General features: G+C 44.0%; 1 long non-coding RNA gene across 1 annotated transcript; it reads right to left on the bottom strand.

Moving 5' to 3' along the window:
* Positions 1-1,182: 1,182 nt before the first annotated feature.
* Positions 1,183-6,528, bottom strand: LOC138923507 (uncharacterized). Its single transcript, XR_011437182.1, has 4 exons — positions 6,391-6,528; positions 5,359-5,703; positions 4,057-4,214; positions 1,183-2,951 (listed from the first exon to the last, which is right to left on the bottom strand). It is a non-coding gene; the product is annotated as an uncharacterized lncRNA (long non-coding RNA).
* Between the last annotated feature and the right edge of the window lie 6,357 nt (positions 6,529-12,885).

Here is a 12,885-nt window from a genome sequence, read left to right as displayed (position 1 = left end):
TAAATGATATGAAAAAAAAACAGGATGATGACGTGCAAGAGGAAAATCTTCTGTTAGTCCAAGCTCTTTTGATGCTTGGAAAATCTGTCACCAGCAGCTTGAAGCCACGCTCCATCTTCCAGGGCATTCACTGAGGACTCACTAGGCGTCAGGCACTGAGGTCCTCAGGGAACTTTCAAGCAAGTGAGGGAAACTGACAAGTACACCAGGGATTCCAGTCATGGGTGTAAGGGCTGTGACAAAGGTATGATAAAAGGGGCAAAGAAGTACATTGAAGACTGGGGAGAAGTGCTCGAGAAGGGCTTCTGGTAAAGGGGACATTGAGCCTGGTGACTCAGAGCACCAAGAGTTCTGGGACCAAACTGCCTGGGCTTGAATCCCACCCCCACCACTTCCTAGCTGTGTGACTTGGGTGAGTTACTTCATCTCTCTGTGTCTCAGGCTCCTCATGTGTAAAAAGAGAGTAACGATAATACTTGCCTTACAGGGTGGTTGTAAGGGTTACATCAGTTACTATGTGTAAACTACTTAGAACAGGGTGAGCACATAGTGAGTGCTACCTGTGTTGACCACTATTATCATTTTTCAGGACGCAGAGGAGTTAGCTCCATGAAGAAGGGGAGGTGGAGAAAGCACTCCAGGAAGAACAACTATCTGCAGAGTGAAGGAAACTGTGGCAAATGACTCTAATTCAGACGCCAAGTCAGTCAGTCAACAGGCTCTGTCTTTGTCCACGAGTGATTGTGGGGGAGAATTCATTGTGCTCAGACTGCCCTATGGGTGAAGGACAGAGCTGGGGGAAATAGATGATGTGGTCTCCGTGCTCTAGGATATGGTAGTCAACAAGACCAAATACACAAGAAAGAATCTAGGACAGATCCAAGACTGCGTATAACCCGTGCTGAACTAGGTAGGCAGACTCCCACGATAATAACAGGAAAAATAAGAATCATAATGTCTACCTGTTTACAATGTGCCAAGCACTGGGCTGAACACTTGACGTGCTTTTCCTGCTGGAATTCAGCTTACAAACACACATGACGTGACTTTCTCCAATGACGAAACCTCCAGGAGATTTTAGAGAAGGGCGAGATCCACCAAAAGCCTAATGAAGACAGTGAAACTTGAGCTAAAGACAATAAAGCTTAAAGGAAGGAAAGAGTTTGAATAGAGGGATGGGTGAAGGAAGGGCTAGGGCGGGGCAGTCTAGTGGAAATATAACCGCGAGCCACAAATACAAGCCACAGGCATAATTTTAAATTTTCTAATAGCTGCATTTTTAAAAGGCAAAAAAAAAAAGGTGGAATTAACTTTAAAAATGTATTTATGTAACCGAATATTTACAAGTGTTATTTCAACATATAATCAGTATAAAAAATTATTAGTGAGATATTTTAAATTCTTTTCTCTGTATTAAGTCTTTGAAATCTGATGTGCATTTCACACTTACAGCACTTATCAGTTGCAAATAGCCATCGTTCAGGTGCTCAACAGTCACACATGGCCGATGGCCACCAGCTTGGAACGCACAGGTCAAGAGGGAGAAAAGAACCGGCATTTCCTGAAGTCCCACCAGGCCCCGGTCACTTTCTGTACACCATTTAATCTTCCCAACCACCCTCTTATGGAGATATTATTACTGTCCCCATCTTACAGACAAAGACAGTGAGACGCTAAGAGGTTAAGTCCACAGCTAAATAAATGGGTTGACCCAGGATTTAAACCCAGCCCTACCAACTTCAAGCTTAGGGTACTCCTCACATTAGAATTGGCTTAGTGCCGCGGGGGGGCTGTGCACTACAAAACCAGATGATGCCCGAGTGAGCGAGGAGAAACCACAGAGATGCTGGGATCTACTTCTGAACAGCTGCCTCCCCAGACCCCACTGCCCACAGCCTCCTGGACTGGGAGGAGGGGAGGAAAACAAACAAACAAACAAATGAAGCTTTCCCTTTCCAGTTAAATAGAAACTGAAGCTCTAGCTCTGCTTCCTGAGTGCTAAGTGGGGGAGGGGAGGTGCAGGAGGCAAGGAAGGGCACCTGTGGCACATCAATATTTAACTTTTGCTGCAGGAAGGTTCAGGATGAGGAAACACTGGGCCTCTTCCCAGCCGGCAGGGCGGGGCTCCTGTACACCGTTTGCGGCTCAATTTTGTCATCAACTACTGTTTCTAAAACTATTAAGAGAGAAACGGGGGGAAATATAAATAGAATTAACAGTAATTTATGATCTGAAAAGGGACAGTGGGCGTTCAAAATCTGTCTGCATTAAGATACTCTCCCTGCACATCCCTGAACCCCCAAGCCGTGGGATCCTGTAGGAAAAGGATGTTTACACAGTGCTCCTGGCAGGAGAGACACTTTTCCTTGCACCCAGAGGGCAAGGTTCAGCCAACTCTTTGCAAAGGGGTCTGGCCTGTTGCTGAGCATGCTGCTGCGACCCTATCCCCCGTGTGGACAGATACCGAGCTTTTTAGATTTTTGTGTTATTTTATTTATTTCTTGTCCAGTGATCCCTCCTGATTTCTACAGGGACCTCGAGCCTGCCTCTACCCCACTTCAACCAATAGCAAAGCCCACCAGGCAGTTTGCCAGGAAAGACTCTCGTCAGCTCTTCAAAGCGGGCATGTTTCCATGCTTCTGCCTTTGGTAACTCCAGATTCTTCAAGACAAAGGTTTCCACCGCCATCTAAGCATGCTTTAGCCCACGCCATTTCGTTTTGCAGGACCTATTTTTCCAAAGAATTGCAAAGCCACAATCTGTAGCTACTTGAGTTGGAGTCCAAAGGAGAGCCAGTTGTGCCCCAGGATTATTGTTTGTCCTTTTGTTTTTCTTTTCTTTCGGGGTGGGCATTGGGATGCCCTGGCCCGGCTCCACACGCTGCCTCTGGCACGTGCTTATGGCCCAATCAACATTAATGATGCCATCAGGTCTTCGGGTGAATTTTGGAGCTAAAGGGAGAGACAAAAAGAACATTTCAGAAACCACCCCCAGAATCTGTTAGCTGAGGCGCCACACATTTTATCCTTTCACCAGCGAGTCTCTTAGATCGCTAGCGACCCCAAGTGGCCAACTAAAATAATGGTCATTTTTTCCATGGAAAAGAAACATAACTCAAGGTGTTTTACTCTCAAACCCTTGTAGAATTTAAAAACTGCAGAACTGGAAGGACCATTAATGTTACCTGGCCCAACCACCTTGTTTTATAGGAAGCACAGGTCCTGAGAGGTAAAGGGGTTCCGAAGGTCACACAGCACGTTAGGGTTGAATTAGGAAGCAGTCCAAAGAATGGCTCCAAGAGATTCTATGCGTCCAGATTTTAGTTCCTTAATGGAGGGAAAAAAAATTTTTTCCCCAGGCCGCAAAAGAAATATTGCCATTACAGAAGAATCACCATGATGAGGCTGCGTGTCCTAACAGATCCGAAGTTCCACTAGGTAAACACTCGAGCACACACTTCTCTTTTCCTCTTCTATGCCTAAACCAAGCAGGGTACGTTAAATTGAGTCACGGCAAGTGTGAAGCCAGCATGGAAGAGAAGAGGGAGAAGTCAGCATTTGGCAAATGTGGATTAGATGCTTATCCCCAAGGCCTGGGCCCCAAGTAAAGGGAAAGTTTGAGTTTGGTTCTCGCCCTCATAACAGCACTGCAGAGTGTGCACTATTATTCCCATTTTAGAAATGGAATAATCGAGGCTCAGGGAAATGCACTCACTTTCTCAAGATCAATCAACTACTAAATTGCAAAGCCAACTCTCTGAGTGATTTTCCCTATGAACGCCTTGATTAATCTGGCCATCAAATGGGATAACAAAGTCTGCCAGTAGAATCAGAAAATGTGAGTGTTAGAAAGGGTCTCAAAGGGGCCTTCTTTCAAACAAAATGGACCCCTATTATATGAAACAGACAAAAATGATTGGTGTTTATTTATGATAATCAAAGAGAATGTGGGTGTCATTGTAATGAACATCAGGAAATCCCACTCTCCTTAAAACAAAAACTAGAACCTCCAAGGTTTTGCTCCAGGTCATATCTCCACTCTTCCCCCATGTGTCACCTCTCCCTTGATCTCCTGCCATCAGCGAGATAATCCCTGGCAGGACACTGCCCTTCTCTTGGTAGCTCCGTCCTGGTGATGGACAGAATTCCCTTTGCTGTCACCTCTGAGCACCACGGAGGCAGTCTGGAATTTTCCCAATGTTGTTCCTAAAATTACTGTGGAGAACAGAAAGTGAATAAACACAGGGAGCGGGAGAAACCTACGATCAGTCTGATTTATAAAGCATGAAATTCTGATCCAAAGCTTCCCAGAGGTGGTTCTCTCCAGAGCCAGCAAATGCTGCCCTGTTCCAGGAAGGGTCTCGAGATGGAAACGCTCCATGTGAGTGTAACAACCCTTCAGGAGGCAACGTGGCAAGCTGCTTCAAGATTCCTACCCTTTGGCCCAGTAATTCCACCTCCAGCGATCCACCCGAATGAAATAATCAAGCAGTCAGGAAGTAATGTACACGCAAAGATCATTATCACTACCTTGCTTATAATTTGAAAAAAACCTGGAAGCAAATTGTACAGCAATAGGGCTGATGATGTAACTAGAAGATGGAAGATTATGTAACCACTAAAAACATTGTTTTCAAAGCATTTTTAATGACACTAAATGGAAAAAAAGCATTTTAAATGGCATTAAGTGAAAAAAGCAGGGTGCAAAACTGATACACATTAATGTGATCGAATATTTTAAACCAAAATAAGAGTGAGTGTGCAGAGAAAAAAATAATGAGAGGAAACCCGCCAAAATGTTCACAGTCATTATGACAGAGTGGTAAAATTAACGTTGATTTCTTTTCTACTTATATTTTGCTTTAGTTTTACAATGAGGTTGTATTAATTTATATCTGAAAATAAAATAAATTGTTTGTCTTTTTTTTAAAAAGATATTGACCCTTTAGCCCAAAAAGCTGCTGCATTTTCTCAGGCCACATGCCTCCTTACTTCTGCTCCAGCCCCACCTTGCTCCTCTGTCGGGATGCCTTCTCCACCACCCACCTCACTTCTGCCCTCCTTTTGGCTTGTCAATCTGAGAGATCGGCATTCATGACCCAGCCAATGATGTGACGCTTCAAGGGACCCCTCAGAGTCACATTTGTCAAGATGCTAGTGCCACTTCTCAGTTCCTTACCATGAAATAGAGCAGCCCAGTGAAACCTACATCCCCTGATGGTCTTAGAATGCTTTTTCCCTTCCCCTGGGTTGAAAGGCAGACTCTGTTTACATTTGGAATTCATCCAACTACTACTTATTGAGTGGCCACAATGTGCTAGGCCCTGTTCTAGCAGGATACAAGAGACAAGGTCCCTACCCTCAGGGAGTGGCATCCTGGTGGGGGTGACAGCTAGTGAATGATCATACAAAGGAGAAGAAAATCAGCTCTGATAATGCCATGCTGGGAGTGACCCGGTGGCTGTCTGAGGTGGCTATTCTTCAGGTCTGTGATGACAAAGGCGTGAGAGAATATCCAGGATACACTTTGATGCCAAGATGTTTAGAAAAGCCCAGCTTCTCCAGGGCTCCCACATTGGCAGTCAATGTCAGAAGAGGCCAAGAACTCTCGAGAAGGCAGCTGCAGGAGACTTCCAAGGGCAGACGTCTGCACATAAGGCAGTGCAAGCTGACTCCCACTTTCTGCTAATGCTCCCTCCTTCTCCTGTCAAGTGATGTGGGTTGGGAAAGAGAGACCAGAAGAGATTTGTGAGGAGATTTTTTAACCTTACATATACCTGCCAAAAAGTAGACTCCTGTAAATGGGCTGTAGGGAGCCTGTTGCTTAGTTCTCATGGGACTTGTTTTTTACCAAAAGAATAATAAAGCTTTAAAAACCACTATTAGTCAGGGCCAGCCCGGTTGCATAGTGGTTAAGTTCGCACCCTCCACTTTTGTGCCCCGTGGTTTACAGTTTCAGAGCCCTGGCATGGACCTAGCACAGCTCTTCAAGCCACAGTGTGGTGGCACCCCACATAAAATAGAGAAAGATTTGCATGGATGCTAGCTCAACGACAATCTTCCTCAAGCAAATAGAGGTAGATGTTAGCTCGGGGCCAATCTTCCTCAGGAAAAAAAATCACTATTAGTCTTAAGAGTTCCATCTTTATTAAGTTTCATGAGTCTGAGGTCCTGGGGGCACACATTGAATGTACAAGCGATTTAAGAAACCTCAGAGAGTATAATCAGATTTCAAAGAGGAGAGAGAACCTCAAACCTATTTCTGTTTCCCGACACCACATTGCAACACACGCACACACACACTCCCTCACACCCCTCCTCCCTTCCTGGATCATCTGTGGTGTCGCCTGAGCATCCATTCAGAAAATTTTCCAATTTCTCTGTAACTTACATAACACTTCTTTCTGGACATAAACAGGGATTTCAACTGGGCCAAAAGCTGTCACGAAATCAGCAAAAGACTCATCAAGCACCAAACAACAGAGCAGAAAATGGTTTGAAGTTGGTTGTAACAGATTAAGGCAAAAGGTTCCACCCCAAGGAATGGCTCTCTGAACAGGAAATCAGATGACCTGAGGCAGTCGTTAGGGGAAGGGAGGGAACAGACACAAATCAAGGAAGCAGCACACACCCCACTGCTCTTGGGGCCCGCAGAAAGTTTTTAGAGAAAGCTCAAGAAAATGAAAATGGAGCTAGCCCCAAATATATCCCAGATGTCCACTTCCAGCTCCCAAGAAGCAAGAAGGTGAAGTGGAATAAAGCATCTTTAGCTATCCTAAAAATATTTAAAATGAAAATGAACCACTTGGAATATGTGGCCGACTAATCTGGCCTCCAGAATCTCCTTTCTCTAATTCTTTAAACCAAATAGCAAATGGACATGTAAGGATACGCTGCCTTGTTCTCTAAATGTGTCGGTGTGTGCTTTGTTTCTGCAACCGCATTGAGGGACCTCAAGGGCAGGAGTCGTAGCTGGTGCCTACACTGAGCCCACGGCTGCTAGGAGGTGTCAATGTGTATCCATTGATTAAAACATAAACCTCAGAAACGTGAGCGTCTGTAGATACATATTACCCATTAATAAAATGCACACAAGTAGTCAGATCATGTAGAGAATGGGTTTATGAAGCTATCAGTAATCATAATAATGGTAAATAAATACCTCTTTACAGTTTACAAAGCACTTTCATAAACTTTCTCTCTTAACTCCCACAACAGCCCTGTGAAATGAGTATGAGGTTAATTCTCCAGTCCCAGCACCTTTCTGGGAATAGAACCAGATGGACTAATTACTCAGTTCATAAAAGAATATGCCCACGCCCACCCCACAAATCCCTAATTGAGCTGGGTTGGCAGAAACAAACAGCAGCGAGTGCTCCTTATACATCCTCAGAAAGACAGGTAAAGCCTGGATGACAGCAGCTGTAGACAGCAAAGTGAGTTCGCCTGGAAAGAGAAGCTATGGACTTTATTTTTCATATTCCTACCATGGTAATTCATTTTATTGTTTGGGGGATCTTTTATTTTATTTTGTGTTTTTAACATAATTTTTTGAGCAGCTTAACCCCTTGTTCCCCAAATATCTGACACTAAAAATAAATAAATAAATAAATACTATAATGGGCTAGGAAGAGAAAAACTAGAAAATAGTTCATGCATCAAGCTATTCCAGCTCGATTTATTTTATTTTGACAATAAATCCACAGTTTGAACCAGGAAACCCATTAATAAACCTGTTCTTACAATGTTTCTAGACCAACTTCAATTTTAAAGGCTTTAAAAAGTGGGTTCAGGATTGTACAATCCTCCAAATTTTTCAGACTTTTCATGTTATAATGTCTATGATTTATTTTAAAGTACATCTGTATAACAAGAATAATATGTGTGTGTGTGTGTGTATGTGTAAATTAGTTTCAATCTACCCCAAAAGGTAAGTTAGTTAACATTTGAAGAACCCTTATCAGAAATATACACCCTAGGAGTGTTCATTACCATTTGAAAGACCCTAATAGGAAGTCCCAACTCCAGAAATTCCATGACAATCACTTCAAATATCAAATTCTGAGCCTAAAATACACGGTTTATCCATTTCGCATAAGGGATATTTGCAATAACTTTCAGTGTTGAAATGAATAGTGTTCAGACATGCAGATTGGCTCAAACTACCACACAGGTATCTCCACTACAGCACAAATGGAGTATAAAAATCTGCAGACCCCAACAGTCTACCTCCATGGGACACCCTGGCTTGGTCTCATTTTAATACTGTGTTTCACCACTTGACAGGGACTCCTATTCCTGATCCAACTGGAAAGCTGGCTAATCCCGCCTCTCGAAGACATGTTGCTGCATCTGCCTGCAGTAAACCTTTCTTCCAAGGTGCTCTTAAGAATGTCAGAGAGTGGAGAGCTAGAGCTTCACCAAGATTATGAGCTCAGACCCGTGACTGCTGTGGGTCCTGCTTTAATAAATGTTTGCACAGGCAGCAGAATTCACTGTAACTTCATGGTAACATGTCACCTGGTAGCAAGGTCATGGGGGAGGGGACCATGGCTCTCACCTGCCTATGATCCTTGGAGTTAACTAATATCTACCAAAACAGTATGACAACTCTGTGCAGCCAAAGTGACTCAAGACAGTTTGCAACAGCCCAGCTTGAACTAAAACTATCTGGAGTATGCTGGGAGTAGAGTAATATTTCTGCTTCTGTACTTGCATTGCAGCCCATAGGGGAAGGCACTCCATCGTCTCTCACAGACACACACACACACACACACGCACACGCGCACACACTGTGATGCAGGTCTCAAGATTCAGTTTCAGGCCGAAGCTATGTTCTCCAATCCATCTTTCACCAGGAGATGAAAGATGGGTTCTTGGGAGCTTGCCTGAGCATCACTTAATAAAAGAGTTCTTCATTCATCGTTGGCTATTGATCGCTAGGTGTGCACTCCACTGGTCAGAAACTCAGAGATGAGAAAAGATGTGAGGCACCCTGAACCCCTACCAGAATACTCAGCACTCATCAAAATCATTTTCTCTAACAATATTTAATAACATGGTAAAATACTTACAACATAATTGTAAGTGAAAAAAAGCTTAGTGCTCAAGAAGATATGTAGTATGGTTTCAATGTTGTTTTATAATATAAAGGATAATAGAAGAAAATATCCCCCGAATGCATATCTGCTTATCTCAGACAGATGACACCACTGAAGATTTCTATTTTTGATCATTATACTTTCAAAATACTTTGCAATGAACAAAAACATTTCAGACCAGTAAAAAAATATGTTGCTGTAACAATTTAAATATTTACTCTTACCATGGGCAGGCTCTATATGGGTGATGTCGAACAAGAATATAATGCAAGCCATATATATAATTTTAAATGTTCAAGCAGCTGTATTTTAAAAGTATAAAGAAATATGTGAAATTAATTTTAATAATATATTTTATTTAACCCAATATACCCAAATATTATCACCTGAATGTGAACTCAATCTAAAAATTATTAGTGAGATATTTTACACTCTTTCTTTTGTACTAAGTCTTCAAACAAAATGTAGGGAATATTTTATGCTTAGAGCACAACCTGTATTTCAGATTGGCCACATTTCAAGGCCCCAGTAGCCTCATGAGGCTAGTGGCTCCTGAAATGGACAGCACAGCTTTATACGGCAGCAACAGAAGAATCAACATCAAAAGCATGATGCCAGAAGAATAGGGGTCTCTCCTGGTGTGCTTTAGACCCAGGCATTCTCACATAGCGTATTTTAAAGTTGGTACTGTAAAGCTGCCTGTTTAGAAGACAAATATTCACCCTTTACTCATCTGTTGCTCACTGAGCCATCATCAAAGGTCAGGAATTTGGTTGGCAGCTGAAGACGAGGTAAAGGAAAGGGAGTCTTGCCCCCATGGTACCCACCGCCCAGTGGGAGAGAAGGATCACAAATAGATGATTACAATAGCACATTGTAGGTGTGATGATTAGCACATAGATGATGACAGTGGCATTGATAGAGCACAGATTCCTGCAGGAGGGGACACTTGAGCTGGTCCTGAAGATGAATGGAGAATCTGGCAGAGGCAGTAGAATGGGAAACAGTGCAGATGTGTCAAGGGGCAGGCTTCACTCTGGGAGTCGGGCAAGGTCAGGGTTGTCTGGATCACAGGTTCACTGGGAGGAGGGGTAGGAGCTAGGAGCAGAGAGAAGGCAAAGGCCATGGGGTGGAGAATGAACAGGAGAGACAGGATTAGATTTGTGTTGTAGAAAGACCATTTTGGCTGCTATACAGAGGGTGGATCGGAGCCAAAGAGCAACTGACAGTGTGAGGACCAGTTAGGAAAAGAGAACCACAACATGGGAGAGCTGTCTGTGCATGGACCACACCATGGCAATAGGGAGTGGAGACTAGGGATCAGAGGCAAAATCAACACAACTTAGGGAGCAACAGGAGGTGGGATGTGAGGGGGATGGGAGATGGTTCTTAAAGGTTTACTCCTAGAGTCCAAGTTTGGCTGAGTGGGTGGATAGTCATAACTGTAAACAATGGAGATCAGCAACTCCAGTCTGCCACATTGATCCAAGCCAAGGAAGAAGCTTGAGCTTGAATCTCTCTCCATAACAAGCCCAGCTGCCCTGTCAGGACCCACGACCCCACCTTGACCCCTTGCCTTGACTTGGAGATCTCCCAAAGCCTAACCCACCTCACCAGCCCCTACGCTGGTACTCTGTCCTGTCTGGATAGAACCACAGCTTCCCATCTGCCTTCTTGAATTTTCTCTCCTACCGGGGGAGGGGAATCATTTCCAGTCATTCCTCGTACACATTTTTTTTCTTGAATTTAATGTCAGGCGGATTAGGAAGAGTAATGTTAGCAATATCAAAACACTCATATTTTCCTTCTAGTGCCAAAAACACATTTCCAGCAAAGCTAATTTCTTATACTAAGTGTAAGTGTCCAGCACACGTCAAAAAGTATTAGTAGCGTTATTCACATTTTGAGAGCACTCGTAATTTCCAGGGCACTTCGTTGGTTTCCTATCTGCTCTCAAAGCAACACCCCAACCCCTCCTCCTATGTGACATGCCAGGCTCTTCCTGGCTGACTCCGTCCTCACCTCACTGCCCCCCCTCTCACCACCCCACCTCAGACCCTGTTTTCCAATCAGACCCACAGCTCAGGGACTGTACCACTCTCTCTTTCTCTCTCCTCTGTCTGTCTTTCTGCACTTGTTAGACCTGCCACCTGGAAAGCCTTCCCTCACCTCCTTCACCGTGTGCAGCTCTTTTCTGCCTGTACTTCCTTCAGAAACACTTCAAGCACATCCCAGCCCTAGCCCCCAGGCTGAGACAGGTACTGCCTCTTGGGTTGTCTTAGCAACTTGCACACACCTTCCCCTGGGCCTCGCCACACTGGATGAGAAGGGCTTGCCTGCAGCTTTGCCTACTTTCTGCCTGCTAGACTGTGAGCAATGTGTGGGCACATCCTGTGTCTCATTCATCCTTTTTCCTCCTTGCCCAGAGTCTAACACATGTGTTCAACAAACAAACAGTATTTCATTCTTACCCTTGGTAACAGGAGCCTAGCGGGTTGAATAGTGGCCCCAAAAACATATGTCCAAGTCCTAACCCCTGTATCTGTGAGTGTGGCCTTATTTGGAAATAGGGTCTTTGCAGAGCAATTAATGATCTCTAGATGAGACCATCTTGGATTTGCATGGGCCCTAAATCCAATGACTGGTGTCCTTTTAAGAGGAGAGGTCACACAGAGATACACAAAGAGAAGAAGGCCTTGTGATGATGGAGCAAAGATTGAAGTGTTGCATGTACAAGCCAAGGAGGACCAAAGACTGCTGGGAACAACCAATGTGTAGGAGAGACAAGGAGGGATTCTCCGTCAGAGCCTTCAGGGGGAGCACGGCCCTGCTGACACTTTGATTTCAGATGTCTGACTTCTAGGATTGTGAGAGAATAAATTTCTCTTGTGTTAAGCTACCACATTTATGGTAATTAGTTACAACAACTCTAGGAAACTAATACAAGGGATTACTGTGAAATGAAATATGAACACACGTATGATGTCTATATGCTTGAGCAAAACAATTGCTTGTTTATGATATTGTTCGATTTTGGAAATTCCCATATGTCTAAGCTGCTTCAGCCCCTCCACACTCCCACCCCCACCTAGGCAAATCATCCATGGTGGTAGAGCAAGCATCCTGCTAGAAATAAGCAAACTCATTCTCTTGACTTGACTGCCCTGTCTCTCCCACTCTCCCCCTGCTCCATTGCATCCCACTCCCTACAGTGGAGTCCAGTGGATTCTATGACCTTGTGGAGCCCGTGCACCTGTGACAGCACTTCCCTCACTCCCAGTCTTCCATCGCTGGCTCTGCTTCCCAACAGCAAGTACTGCAGGCTCCTCTCAGCCCCGCGCCTCCCCCAGCACAAGTTCCTGCAAGTTCCAAGATCACCCCTTCCCAGCCCTGACCTTGCCACTCTCCCAGGTATGTACTCCCTGCAGCACAGACTCCAGAACACAGAATCTGGGAGTGTGTAATGACCAAACACATTTTCCATACACAATCAATACACTGATAATGATGGTAATTGCTAATTTAGAGCAGCATTAATTAAAGAAGGAGGATCTTTGCTTGTCTACCTACAACACTTTTTCCGGTTCAAAATCATACATGTTACCTTTAAGGATGCCGTTGGTCCTCAAGGTGTTTTCTTATTTACTTCTTCAACTGAAACTTGGAAATTATCTGAATAAATATGAAGGTATACTGGGCTCCACAAGTGGTATCTTGTGTGATACATGGCTAAAAAAAAGTCAACATCTAATCCCACCATAATTTACTTGCTAATTGTACAAAGT

The sequence above is a fragment of the Equus caballus genome, chromosome 3 (genome assembly GCF_041296265.1).
Source record: "Equus caballus isolate H_3958 breed thoroughbred chromosome 3, TB-T2T, whole genome shotgun sequence".
In the NCBI taxonomy this organism is placed as follows: domain Eukaryota; kingdom Metazoa; phylum Chordata; class Mammalia; order Perissodactyla; family Equidae; genus Equus; species Equus caballus.
The sequence above is the reverse complement of the archived record's forward strand: the minus strand, read 5'-3'. Positions and strand labels throughout refer to the sequence as shown.